The sequence below is a fragment of the Mytilus californianus genome, unplaced genomic scaffold (assembly GCF_021869535.1).
Source record: "Mytilus californianus isolate M0D057914Y unplaced genomic scaffold, xbMytCali1.0.p SCAF_3, whole genome shotgun sequence".
In the NCBI taxonomy this organism is placed as follows: domain Eukaryota; kingdom Metazoa; phylum Mollusca; class Bivalvia; order Mytilida; family Mytilidae; genus Mytilus; species Mytilus californianus.
The window spans coordinates 26,977,384-26,991,288 of NW_026262679.1; the positions used below are offsets into that span (position 1 = coordinate 26,977,384).

The following is a 13,905-nucleotide window of genomic DNA, read 5'->3' on the forward strand; positions in this document are numbered from 1 at the left end:
TACGACAATATAGAGATGATTCAGTTTCCCACTGTACATTTTCCGTTTCTATGTAATGACATCCCAGCAGCAGCTGCATATAGATTATTTATCTCACAGTTGATATGATATTCAAAAGTTTGCATTCCCTATCATGATTTCCTTAATAGGGAATTGCTGCTTAAAAGGAAGATATTGACCTATGAGTTCCAAGTGGTAGAGTAATCTATAGACAACATGTATCTAGGAATCACACCATCTACAGACATCTTGTATCGAGGAACCATACCATCTATAGACAACTTATACCGAGGAAACAACACCATAAATGACAACTTGTATAAATTTAAGAACCACACATTCTATAGATAACATATATCTAGGAACCATACCATCTGTACACAACTTGTATCAAGGAACCACACCATATATGGACAACATGTACTAAGGAACCACACCATCTATAGACAACTTGTATCTAGGAACCCCAACATCTATAAAAAACTTATATCGAGGAACAAAACCATATAAAGATAACCTGTATCAAGGAACCACACCATATATAGATAACTTATATCTAGTAACCACACCGTGTGTAGACACCTGCTATCTAGGAACCAAGCAATATATAGATAAATAAAGGCATCAGTAGTACACCGCTGTTCGAAAGTCATAAATCGATTGAGAGAAAACAAATCCGGGGTACAAATTAAAACCGAGGGAAACACATCAACTATATGAGGAAAACAACGAAACAACAGAAACACTAAAGTGCATCAAAAAACAAAACGACAATGCAACACACACAGAAACGAACTATAAGATAACAACTGCCATATTCCTGACTTCGTACAGGACATTTTAAGAAAAAATGGTGGGTTGAACCTGGTTTTGTGGCTAGCCAAACCTCGTGCTTTTATGGCAATGTTAAATATAACACTAAAAGGACAACATTACATGACAGGACTATAGTGCAAATAAATGCAAGAACTTTCAGGACAAAGAAATACACAAATTAACAATACAATAATACATGCATATAGTTAGCAAAGGTACCAGGCTTATAATTTAATACGCCAAACGCGTGTTTCATCTCCATAAGACTAAGTAATTTCTTGGAAACATACCATCTAAAGACAACTTGTTTCCGTATCCAGAAACAATACCATATATTGTATTTAGGAACAATACCTTCAATAAATAACTTATTTCTAGAAACCATACCATTTATTTAAAACTTGTATCTGGGAACCACACCATCTATAGACAATTTGTATCTAAGAACCACGCCATCTTAACACACAATCTTAAGATAACCTTAGGAATAGATTACCTTAGCTGTATTTGGCAAAAAATTTAGGAATTTTAGTCCTCAATGCTCTTCAACTTCGTACTTTTTGGGCCTTTTTAACTTTGTTGGATTCGAGCATCACTGATGAGTCTTTTGTAGACGAAACGCGCGTCTGGCGTAAATAAAAAATGTAGTCCTGGTATCTATGGTGAGTTTATTTATATCTAGGAACCATACTATGTATTTAAAACTTGTATCCAGCAACCATTACATCTATAGAAAACTTGTATCTAAGAACCAAACCACATATAAACAACTTATATCTAGGAACCACGTCTTCTATAAATAACTTATATCTAGGAACCATACCTTCTATAAATAACTTATTTCTATAAACCATGCCATTTATTTAAAACTTGTATCTAGGAACCACACCATCTATAGACAACTTAGATCGAGGAACCACACCTTATATAGACAACATGTTTCTAGGAACCACACAATATATAGTCAGCTTGTATCTAGGAACCACACCATCTATAGACAACTCATATTGAGGAACCACACCGTATATAGACAACATGTATCCAGGAACCATACGAAATATAGAAAACTAGAATCTAGGAACCATACCCAGACAACTTGTATCTTGATATTATAGACATCGTGTATCCAGAAACACACTATGTATAGAAATCCATCATATAGAGATGATTCAGTTTCCCACTGTACCTTTTCCGTTTCTATGTAATGACATCCCAGCAGCAGCTGCATATAGATTATTTATCTCACAGTTGATATGATATTCAAAAGTTTGCATTCCCTATCATGATTTCCTTAATAGGGAATTGCTGCTTAAAAGGAAGATATTGACCTATGAGTTCCAAGTGGTAGAGTAATCTATAGACAACATGTATCTAGGAATCACACCATCTACAGACATCTTGTATCGAGGAACCATACCATCTATAGACAACTTATACCGAGGAAACAACACCATAAATGACAACTTGTATAAATTTAAGAACCACACATTCTATAGATAACATATATCTAGGAACCATACCATCTGCACACAACTTGTATCAAGGAACCACACCATATACGGACAACATGTACTAAGGAACCAATATTGAACTAATTTTCTTTTAAAACCAACCTGTATCTAAAAACCATGTTATGTATAGACAAGAGAGGCAAAAGATACCAAAGAGACATTCAAACTCATAACCGTTGGTTTTCCCGTTTGAATGGTTTTACACTAGTCATTTTTGGGGCCCTTTAGAGCTTGATGTTTGGTGTGAGCTCTGTGTTGAAGACCGTACTTTGACCTATAATGGTTTACTTTTATAAATTGTAACTTGGATGGAGAGTTGTTTCATTGGCACTCATACCACATCTTCTTATATCTATCATAAGCCGAAAATAAACTGACAACACTGTGGATAAAAAAGGAAAAAAAAGACCAACAAACAAAATTATACAAAACACAAAACAGAAAACTAAAGACTGAGCAACATGAAACCAACCAAAAACGTTAACTGTATTGAAGAACCTTACAAGGCTTTTTTACATAGCCAGTACTTAAGACACATACCAATTTGAATCCTTTTGTTTTAAGAACCATGAACTACCTGTTAAAACAACCTGTATCGAAGAACTCCACATTATAAAAACTACTTCATATGAGAACCATATATATATATATATATAAACCATGTAAAAAGAACCTGTAGATTTGAACCTTAGATATACTAGTATATATGATTAATATACGCCTTTTGTATTTTTATTTGAAAATTCAACCAGTTATTCCTTCCAACATTACACAACAGTATTAATATAGGCTATGGTTATGAAGAGACACTGTTCACATCTAGAATTTTGTCACTTGGCTGCATTTGGTAGTGTATACGATATTTTCACACAGTTTTATGGTCAAACGAAGATAATTGGTCACAGGTTGTATGTATAACTTTACAGTGCTCAATGTATTCTCGCCTTAATTACTCTTAATGTTATGTATGTTTGTATATTTCAACAGTTTTTTGTTAGTGAATTTCAATAATATTTTGACAGAATCAAAGTGTTGTTTTGGCTCTTCAGCATACTTGGGCATATCATGGTCAACTGTTTTTCCCAGTATTAGCCAAATGCTCATAAATTGGGATTGTGCTTTCATTGTAGGAAGAAGGCTGGATTTGTAATAATTTTGATACATGTAAATAATTAGATGACTGAGTAAACAATATTTTTGGCTTTCCAATTATATTTTACAACATTTAAAATACAATAAAATCAAATCAAACATGAATAAAGAGTCTATAACCTAATACAGGTTGGTTGGTCATGCAATCTAAACAATGCCATATACAAAGATATAAAAAGACAAATAAAAAATTCACAAATATTTATTTTCTAAATTTATCCCCTGGTTGTATTTCAGCATTTCCTGTCACATGAAAAATCAATTTTGTATCAATTACATAAATATCTTAGAAATTTGTGCTGTTCAAAATCAATTGAGATATGGTTTATTAAGATGTTCTAATTACAACAAACTTTTTAGCTTAAATACATCACTGAAAATGTATGCATATAATAACAAGAATGTGTCCATAGTACATGGATGCCTCACTCGCACTATCATTTTCTATGTGGACCGTGAAATTGGGGTCAAAACTCTAATTTGGCATTAAAATTAAGAAGATTATATCATAGGGAACATGTGTACTAAGTAACAAGTTGATTGGACTTCAACTTCATCAAAATCTACCTTGACCAAAAACTTTAACCTGAAGCGGGACAGACGGACAAACGAACAGACTAGAAAATGTGATGCCCCTCTACTAATGTAGGTGGGGCATAAAAAAGAATATTTCTTTTTTACATGAATTGTCGTTTTCATTTTCTATTATACTACATGTCCTTCATGTGTTGTTGTATTGACACATTAAAAGTGTGACCACCTGCCACACGCTGAACACCTTATTCTCCATGACAATTGTACCAGTTAATGGCATCCCACTATATGTCACACATTTCTCTTGCCAGCCATTGGCAGTCTTTTAGCAACTTGCATTGTTCTGTTCTAAACACCCTGAAGAATAGCCTGAGGATGTTCAAACCTGGATGTTCTGGGCTGATGTGTTTTAAGCCCTACACATTCTGTAAAACAATTAGAACACATATAAAATCTAGGAGAAAAAAGGTATAGTTACACATAAAAAGTTGTCATCGATCTTCTTTCAGTACAAAGGTAGCTAAATTAAATAATGTGTACTTTAAAACACATTGACTAAAATTAAAAACACTTATCTCAAAAAGCTATTATAGTGCATACTGGTACATGACCAGACATGAATACATGTAAAGTTATCCATTCTTTTAATACTAATTCTAAAAGGTAATCAACTTAACAATTTTTATCTGTTCTTTAATTGATTTTGTTATATATAAATTAAAACATAACTAAATATGTATTTTTATACAGTTGTGAACACTTCAGGAACTACATATTGTTTGATACTTAAGTTTTGGAATTGCACAGTGTCATGGTTTTCTTAGACTGGTAATTGCATCTTCATATTAAATCCACTGGAGGTAAACTGATTGATATTTCAGTCTTGAAAACCTGTTTTTTAATTTGTTTTAATTGGTTTTGAATAATGGGGCTTTGTATTGATTTGATGAGTCAAGCCTTTTTCAACTGGTTTTACAGTTAGTTCTCAATTTGTGCTGTAACACCACTTTCTTTGGTTAATGGAAGGTTGAGCCCTCATTAACATGGTTAACCCGTACTCATTTAGTAAGTTATTGTCCTAAGACATTTTTTCATGTTACTAGCTTTCATAGCTTAATTTCTAATATAGTTTGTGTTTATTGTTACAGGACCATATGATGACATTTACTTGCTTAGATATGTGGTATCTGATGGATAGTTGCCTCAGCTAATAAAATCTCAATATATGTTTTTTTTCTCGATATATTATGGTTTGTTTGTTTTTCAACATGTACTTTGGATCCTTAATGGTTTATGATCATTTAATGCCACAACTGTATTTCCTAATCAATATAGTATACTCATGAATAGATATTGTACCATTTGTGTGTTTACTTCAAAACTCAATGGACTTGGTTTCTTTGTTCAATATAATTGACACCACGGTCTTACCATTTTCCAACATTTTATTCACCTGGAAGTAAAAAGAAATGTTCCAAAAAGACTTGGACAGAACAAGTGTTCAGAGTACCTAGAAAACATAGGTAAAAATCTATTTCTTCTTTGTGATTATTTTTGGTCAATGTAAACTTTTAAAAAGAACAATTTGATCAAAATTATCAGTTTAGATGTATAACAAATTTAACAAAAATGCCAAACATAAGATATTTTGACCTATATCAAATTTTGAGGATTGTGGCTTCATAATTATTTGTGGAATACACATTTTTTCGATTTCTTGGGCATGGGTAAACCGCTATTACAAATTTAGATACATTGTATTTAATAAAGAAGCCATTCTGTATTAGCTTGAATGCAGCCTTTTGCAAAACCATGAATCCAAATATCCATTAAAGTATGATTTTTCTCAATCAACGAAAAACAAAATTGATCCAAATTAATGGATGTAGCTGCATATATAAATCTAAAGTATCAAAGGTAGAACTCCTAGTAGAAATTGTTGGGTTATTTAAATTTAACTAACCAGCTTCTTCGCCTTTTCCCAATCTTCCTTGTTGTTTTCTTGGTCCTATAAATAAATATAGTAAAATATTTATCAAACTAGAACAGCTATTACATGTATTATGCACTACCATTTATTTTTATGAATCATTATTACCAAAAGAAATAAAGAAACTTAGGCCTGCACAAGTAAAGTGGGAAACAAGATGTATATGTTGTGCTGGCTGTATGTTCTATACCCCTCTAAATCATGAGTGATTTAACATTCATCACATCTCAGGCTTGACTAAATTTAAATCTATTGATTTGGTTTATTTTTGCAGCATTGACTTACTTCAAGGAGGACAATTTTTGTTGGTCGAGGGAGCCAGAATGCCAGAAGAAATTGGAATGCAATTATATTTATATAAAGTTTACCAATAATGCTTGTGGTACTAAGCCATTGTATAGTGTCCCCCAAAGAGTGAATGTCATGCTTGAGCAATAGATCTTACATTCAGGCTATATGTATTGTCTATGGTTCTCAGGTACAGGTTGTGTATTTTCTAAAGTTCATAGGTACATGCAATTTGTATTGTCTCAGTTTTTTGTCTGTGGTTCTTGGGTAGAGTCTATATGAATTGTCAGTGGTTCTTGGATATAGGCTATATGTGCGTATTGTTATGCGTTTACTTTTCTACATTGGCTAGAGGAATAGGGGGAGGGTTGAGATCTCATAAACATGTTTAACCCCGCCGCATTTTTGCGCCTGTCCCAAGTCAGGAGCCTCTAGCCTTTGTTAGTCTTGTATTATTTTTAATTTTAGTTTCTTGTGTAAAATTTGGAGTTTAGTATGGCGTTCATTATCACTGAACTAGTATATATATTTGTTTAGGGGCCAGCTGAAGGACGCCTCCGGGTGCGGGAATTTCTCGCTGCATTGAAGACCTGTTGGTGGCCTTCTGCTGTTGTCTGTTCTGTGGTCGGGTTGTTGTCTCTTTGACACATTCCCCATTTCCATTCTCAATTTTATATGTATTGTCTATGGTTCTTAGATATATTCTATATGAAGTGTCTATGGTTCTTAGATTTAGTCTATATGTATTGTCTATGGTTCTTAGATAAAGTCAATATGTATTGTCTTTGGTTCTTAGATATATTCTATATGTATTGTCTATGGTTCTTAGATATATTATACATGAATTGTCTATGGTTCTTAGATTTAGTCTATATGTATTGTCTATGGTTCTTAGATATATAGTCTATATGTATTGTCTATGGTTCTTAGATATAATCTATATGGATTGTCTATGTTTCTTAGGTTCAGTCTATATTCATTGTCTTTGGTTCTTAAATATATTATACATGAATTGTCTATGGTTCTTGGATATAGGCTATATGTATTGTCTATGGTTCTTAGATTAATATATATATGTATTGTCTATGATTCTAAGATATAGTCTATATTTATTGTCTATGGTTCTTAGATTTAGTCTATATGAATTGTCTATGGCTTTGTGATAAAGTCTATATGTATTGTCTATGGTTCTTAGATATAGTCTATATGGATTGTCTATGGTTCTTAGATATATTCTATATTGTATATGGTTCTTAGGTTCAGTCTTTATGTATTGTCTATGGTTCTTAGATATAGTCTATATGGATTGTCTATGGTTCTTAGATATATTATATATTGTCTATGGTTCTTAGATATATTCTATATGTATTGTCTATGGTTCTAATATATAGGCTATATGTATTGTATTTGGTTCTTAAGATATTGTCTATATGTATTGCCTATGGTTCTTAGGTTCAGTCTTTATGTATTGTCTATGGTTCTTAGATATTGTCTATATGTATTGCCTATGGTTCTTAGGTTCAGTCCATATGTATTGTCTATGGTTCTTAGGTAGAGTCTATATGTATTGTCTATGGTTCTAAAATATATGCTACATATATTGTCTATGGTTCTTAGATATAGGCTATATGTTTTGTCTATGGTTCTTAGGTTCAGTCTATATATATATTGTCTATGGTTCTTAGGTTCAGTCTATATGTATTGTCTATGGTTCTAAGGTACAGTCTATATGTATTATCTAAGGTTCTTATGTTCAGTCTATATGAATTGTCTATGGTTCTTAGATATAGGCTATATGTAATGTCTCTGGTTCTTAGGTTCATTCTATATGTATTGTCTACTGTTCTTAGGTTCAGTCTGTATGTATTGTCTATGGTTCTTAGATATAGGCTATATGTATTGTCTATGGTTCTTAGGTTCAGTCTATATGTATTGTCTATGGTTCTTAGGTTCGGTCTATATATATATTGTCTATGGTTCTTAGGTTCAGTCTATATGTATTGTCTATGGTTTATAGGTACAGTCTATATGTATTGTCTATGGTTCTTATGTTCAGTCTATATGTATTGTCTATGGTTCTCAGATAAAGGCTTCATGTATGGTCTATGGTTCTTAGGTTTAGTTTATATGAATTATCTATGGTTCTTAGAGAAAGGCTATATGTTTTGTCTATATGGTTCCTAGGTTCAGTCTATATGTATGGTATATAGTTGTTAGATAAAGGCGTTATATATTGTCTATAATTCTCAGATATCAGCTTGATATGTTGTCTATGGTCTTTAGGTACAGTCTATATGTGTATTTTCTATGGTTCTTAGATATAGGCTTAATGTATTTTCTATGGTTCTTATGTTTAGTTTATATGTATCATATATATGGTTCTTAGATATAGGGTACATGTATTGTTTATGGTTCTTAGATATATGCTTTATTAATTGTCTATATGGTTTTTAGGTTCAGGTTATAAGTTTTGTCTATATGGTTCTTAGGTACAGTCTATATGACATGTATGTATTGTTGATATGGTTCTTAGGTACATGCTTTATATATATATATTGTAATTCCAGTGCAGTAATCAAACTACTAATATGATTAACATGATCAAAGTGTAACCACATAATCATAAACATTAGGGGAGTATTCAAACTAATAAAATGATCAACCGATATAATAACATGATCATGAATTTTTAGGGCAGAAATCATAACTATCGGCATGATTAAACCAGGTTATAAAGGACAATAATCAAACAATCGATTCGAAATGATGATGATGATTAAACCCTGTAATCACATGATCATCAAAGGCGGATTTAGAGGGGGCAGGGAGCTTCATATATGATAAATGTATAGACTTTTAAACATATTGCTCCAAACGTTGGTTTTCCATAGGGCCTCACCCCCTTTTTCAAAATCCTAGAATCATGGATCATGAATAATAAGGGCAATAATCAAATGATTAACATGATCAAAGTGTCAAATTACATTATCTAATCTATCATGAATATCAAGGGCAATAATCAAACCTTAAATTAGATATTTATGCATATTAAGAGCAATAATCAAAAATATGTAATCAGATAATCATGAATAGTAAAGGCAATAATCAATAGATTATCATGTTTAACTGTTCAATCATATGATTATGGTTATTAAGGGTAATAATCAAATGATCGTCATGTTCGAAACTGTGTAATCAGATGATCATGAATATAAGGGCAATATTCAAACGATCATCATGTTCAAACTGTGTAATCAGATGATCATGAATATTCAGGGCAATAATCAAACGATCATCATGTTCAAACTATGCAATTAAATAATCATGAATATTAAGGGCAATAATCTAAAGATCATCATAGTCAAACTGCATAATCAGATAATCATGAATATTAATGGTAATAATCAAACAATCATCATGGCCTAACTGTTCAATCATATGATCATGATTATCAGGGGCAAAAATCAATCAATCATCATGGCCTAACTGTTTAATCATAATTATGATCATGATTATCAAGGGCAATAATCAGACAATCATCATGGCCTAACTGTGTAATCATATGGTTATATATATTAAGGGCAATAATCAAACAGTCATCATGGCCTAAATGTTAAATCATATGATCACGATTATCAAGGGCAATAATCAGACGATCATCACGGCCTAACTGTGTAATCATATGATTATGAATATTTAGGGCAATAATCAAACAATCATAATGGTCCAACTGAGTAATCATATGATTATGAATATTAATGGCAATAATCAAACAATCATCATGGCCTAACTGTTTAATCATATGATCATGATTATCAAGGGCAATTTTCAGACGATCATCACGGCCTAACTGTGTAATCATATGATTATGAACATAAAGGGCAATATTTAAACGATCTTCATGGTCAATCTGTGGAATAATATGATTATGATGATTATGAATATTAAGAGCAATAATCAAACGATCAACATGATTTGAATGTGTGATCAACTTATCATGAATAATAATTTCTTCTAACTATCAACATAATCACACCGTGTAATCATATAATCATGAATATCAGCGGAAAACTCTTACTATCAACATGATCACACTACTCACTAGTTATAAGACTTATAGTGATTAACTTATACAGGGAATTTTATAAATCCCAGGTTGGACCAGAGCCTGATATTTTGGCCTAAATGTTTAAAGCAAAGGTATGTTTATTATTTGGTCGTAAACAGGCAATTTTTGTTTTCGTGTTTACCCTTTTCTGCATCTTTAGGACTCACTTACCCGTCAGTTAACAGCAGTATAAATATAACGTGAAATCGAAACAGAAAGTACACTTCGGAAATTCTCTTTTTCGTAGAATAAATCCGAGTTACATTAAGAACCAATTGTATGATAGATAACAAAAATGAAAAATAAATAAGCCAATCAGAGCGTGGTCCATATCGTGGTTTTTAAATCCTAAAAACCACTACTATTATACCTCCATTTATATGCCCCGAACTTCTAAGAGTTTAAACTTATACTAAAATTCTGTACTACCCCTGCCTTCACTTTTGGTCCTCCTCAATTTCTCCGCTATCCATGTGTATTTATATTGGTAACATTCCCAAGTTATGTCTCTATGAAATGAAACATAGAGATCATATCTGGAAACCAGTACGTAAACAAAACAAAATAGCTATGAATATTATATATCTCCCCAAAAGAGGCGTGGTTTGTGAAACAGCTGTATTTACCAAGTGCAACCTTTAGTGATATAAGACATTTTTTTTCCAATGACGATGTTCACCAATATAATCGTCACCTTATAATCATGTATTTCAAAATATGAATAATTACTCAAAATATCAAATATCACGAAAAGTTAACGTTAATTGGCCATTTGAATTTCCTTAATGGAAGTGCCATTTGAATTTCCTTAATGGAAGTGATGACACTTAATTAAAAGGAACTGAACATTAAATTTAAGTGATGTGAAGCATTATTCTATTACTTTCTGTCGTGTTTACTATCTATTAATAGCACTATCGTAATTAATGATATTTTACACGAATAATCTTGCAGCAACAATTTACTTGAACAGACAGCTTATAGAACTTTAATGGGAACGAAGATTGTAAATGAACTACCTTGAAACTATCAATATAAGCGTAATTAGCTATATTGAAGACTGATAACGAAAAATCTTTCCTGAGAATCCTAGCCAATAATTTTGTAAAAAGAATTTCACTAGGGTTAAATGAATGGTATGTTTCCAACACGAGCTTTCAAATACAAAGATTCCGGCAGTCCGATTTCAATAGTATATTATAGTATAGTATAATTTTGAATTTGAGTACCTTGAATCAATAACTATACTATTTCTTTTGATAGAATGGTCTGTATTTGAAAATCATCATATGAATCATTAAGGAGCTATTACCCTTAAAGGACGATTTTGGAAAATTTTCATGGTTTTGCCTATTATATGAAAATCTATATGAGATAGGTAGAACCTGTAAACGAGCAACACAAAATTAGGTACACTGAAAAAATCATGGGCTACATTTTAAAAAAACATAATTATGACTACCTGTCATAAAAGATAAGAAAGATAGTTAATGTTCAATTAAAATAATCAATATTTATATAATAGTTATTGAAGAACTGGTCATTATCGTGATACATGTATATGGACTGCCCACAGGACAGTGGTATTGACTAAAACAGCGATAATGACTGAGCCGTAGGCGAGGTCATTATCGCTGTCGCAGTCAATACCACTGTCCTACGGTCAGTCCGTGTATCACGATAATGACCAGTTCTTAAATAACTATTATGTTTATTTCATTGAGGAACCATGTTTTAAAAATACTCATAAATTCAAATTGTTCAAAGCAAACTCGAGTTATTGTACGATTTCTATAGGAAAGAGTGAAGACCAGTCATAGTGATAACTATAAGTCACTGTCATTCATTTAAGTGCAAATTTTCAGTATATGAATACAAAATACAGTATAATATAATTTTATAATTCTTGTTGCTGAGTAGTTTGTCTCTATCAGCATCGGAAAGTACGGCAAAACGATCATTTGAGTTGTCTGTAGCAGACGTGCCTTCAAGTTCAGCCATGTTCCAAACGTCTGAATCGCGATTGGTTTTTATTAAAGGTACATCCCTCTAAACAGAGAAACCGCGCTCCACTGGTCATTAACATGTAAAAGTCCGTTAAAGACCGGTTTTCTGGTCCGTTTATTTTCTGTTAAAGACCGATGTAATTTTTTACTAAAGAATAAAGAATGTCATGTGGCCCCTTGTTATCCAATAAGAGACGCTAATTCTTAACCGATATGAAATAAAAATTACTATAAACTAGTTCTTCGTGTGCATGTAAAACATTATAGGAATCTGAACGAGTGAAGACATTGATATCGCTACATTTTTGTACTGATATCGCTACATTTTTGTACATATCAATTCGAGTTTTTCATTTTTGAAGTTATAATAAACAAGCATTTAGAAAGCCAAAGAACAGAAATCTTGCTTATACTGCAGCACTTACTACTTGGCGGACTTACTATACATGTTTATAATAAGGATAAAGCAATGATAAGTATAATTATCAAAAAGATGAAAAAAAGCGTATAACAAATGGTATATATCTAGTATAATCAAATGAAGCAAGAATGATACTGAATAATAGTTTTATGTATTTTAATCCATTGCGGTGACGCCATCCTTATCATTAACTGGGGTACTTGACTGGTGATACCTTCGGAGAAGAAAAGTCCACCAGCAGTAGAATCGACCCAGTGGTTGTCTAAACTCATCAAAGAACTAGTCTTATATTTAAAGACACCAAACGCGTGTTTCATTTACACAAGACTCATTAGTGGCGCTCGAATCAAGACAATTGGAAGGCTAAAACATTAAGACACTTTAAGAGTATTGAAAAAACAAAACGTTGTGCCAAATTTGGTTAAGGCCATATAAACCTCTGTGTTGAAAAACTTTTCTGTTTCGATTGATTTTAAAGTTTTTCGAACAGTAAATGAAAAACATGAGCGTATCAATTGTGAGTGCTTGCTACAGGGCTAGTGATGCGACCGGGCACCATTCTTCTATCAGCAGTGGAATCAAATATTTAAATATACCAGGATTATAATTAGTGCAACAAAAGTCGTGTCTCGTCTACACCAGACTCATCAGAAGTGCTCGAATCAATTGCAAAACAATAAGAAAGTTTAAGAATATTGAACAGAAGAAAAATCTAAAAAGATTTTTATATAAATTTAAGATTACACCAATACAGCCAGCTCTGCTTCATACATTTGTTATATTAAAATTTTGTCTTTGGCAATTCATAATTTTACTATTGCCAAAGACAAAATTTTAATATAACACATTTACTTATACCTAGAAACCAGTATTGCCGTGACATAAGACTGCTACTTTTCACGTTACTGAATATCTGTGTTACATATGATCACTAACATGTTAATAGGCGGATCCAGGGGGGGGGGGAGGGGGCCCTGGGGGCCCGGCCCCCCTTTTGTTGGAAAAATTTGGTTGATTATATAGGGAATCGCTGAAGCATGACTTGAGCGGGCCCCCCTTAGGTCAGTCAGCGGTCCCCC

General features: G+C 32.4%; 1 long non-coding RNA gene across 1 annotated transcript; it reads right to left on the minus strand.

The window, feature by feature from the left end:
- Window positions 1–3,516: 3,516 nt before the first annotated feature.
- Window positions 3,517–10,768, minus strand: LOC127734256 (uncharacterized). The gene is made up of 4 exons (XR_007997483.1): window positions 10,571–10,768; window positions 5,977–6,021; window positions 5,388–5,466; window positions 3,517–4,438 (listed from the first exon to the last, which is right to left on the minus strand). It is a non-coding gene; the product is annotated as an uncharacterized LOC127734256 (long non-coding RNA).
- Between the last annotated feature and the right edge of the window lie 3,137 nt (window positions 10,769–13,905).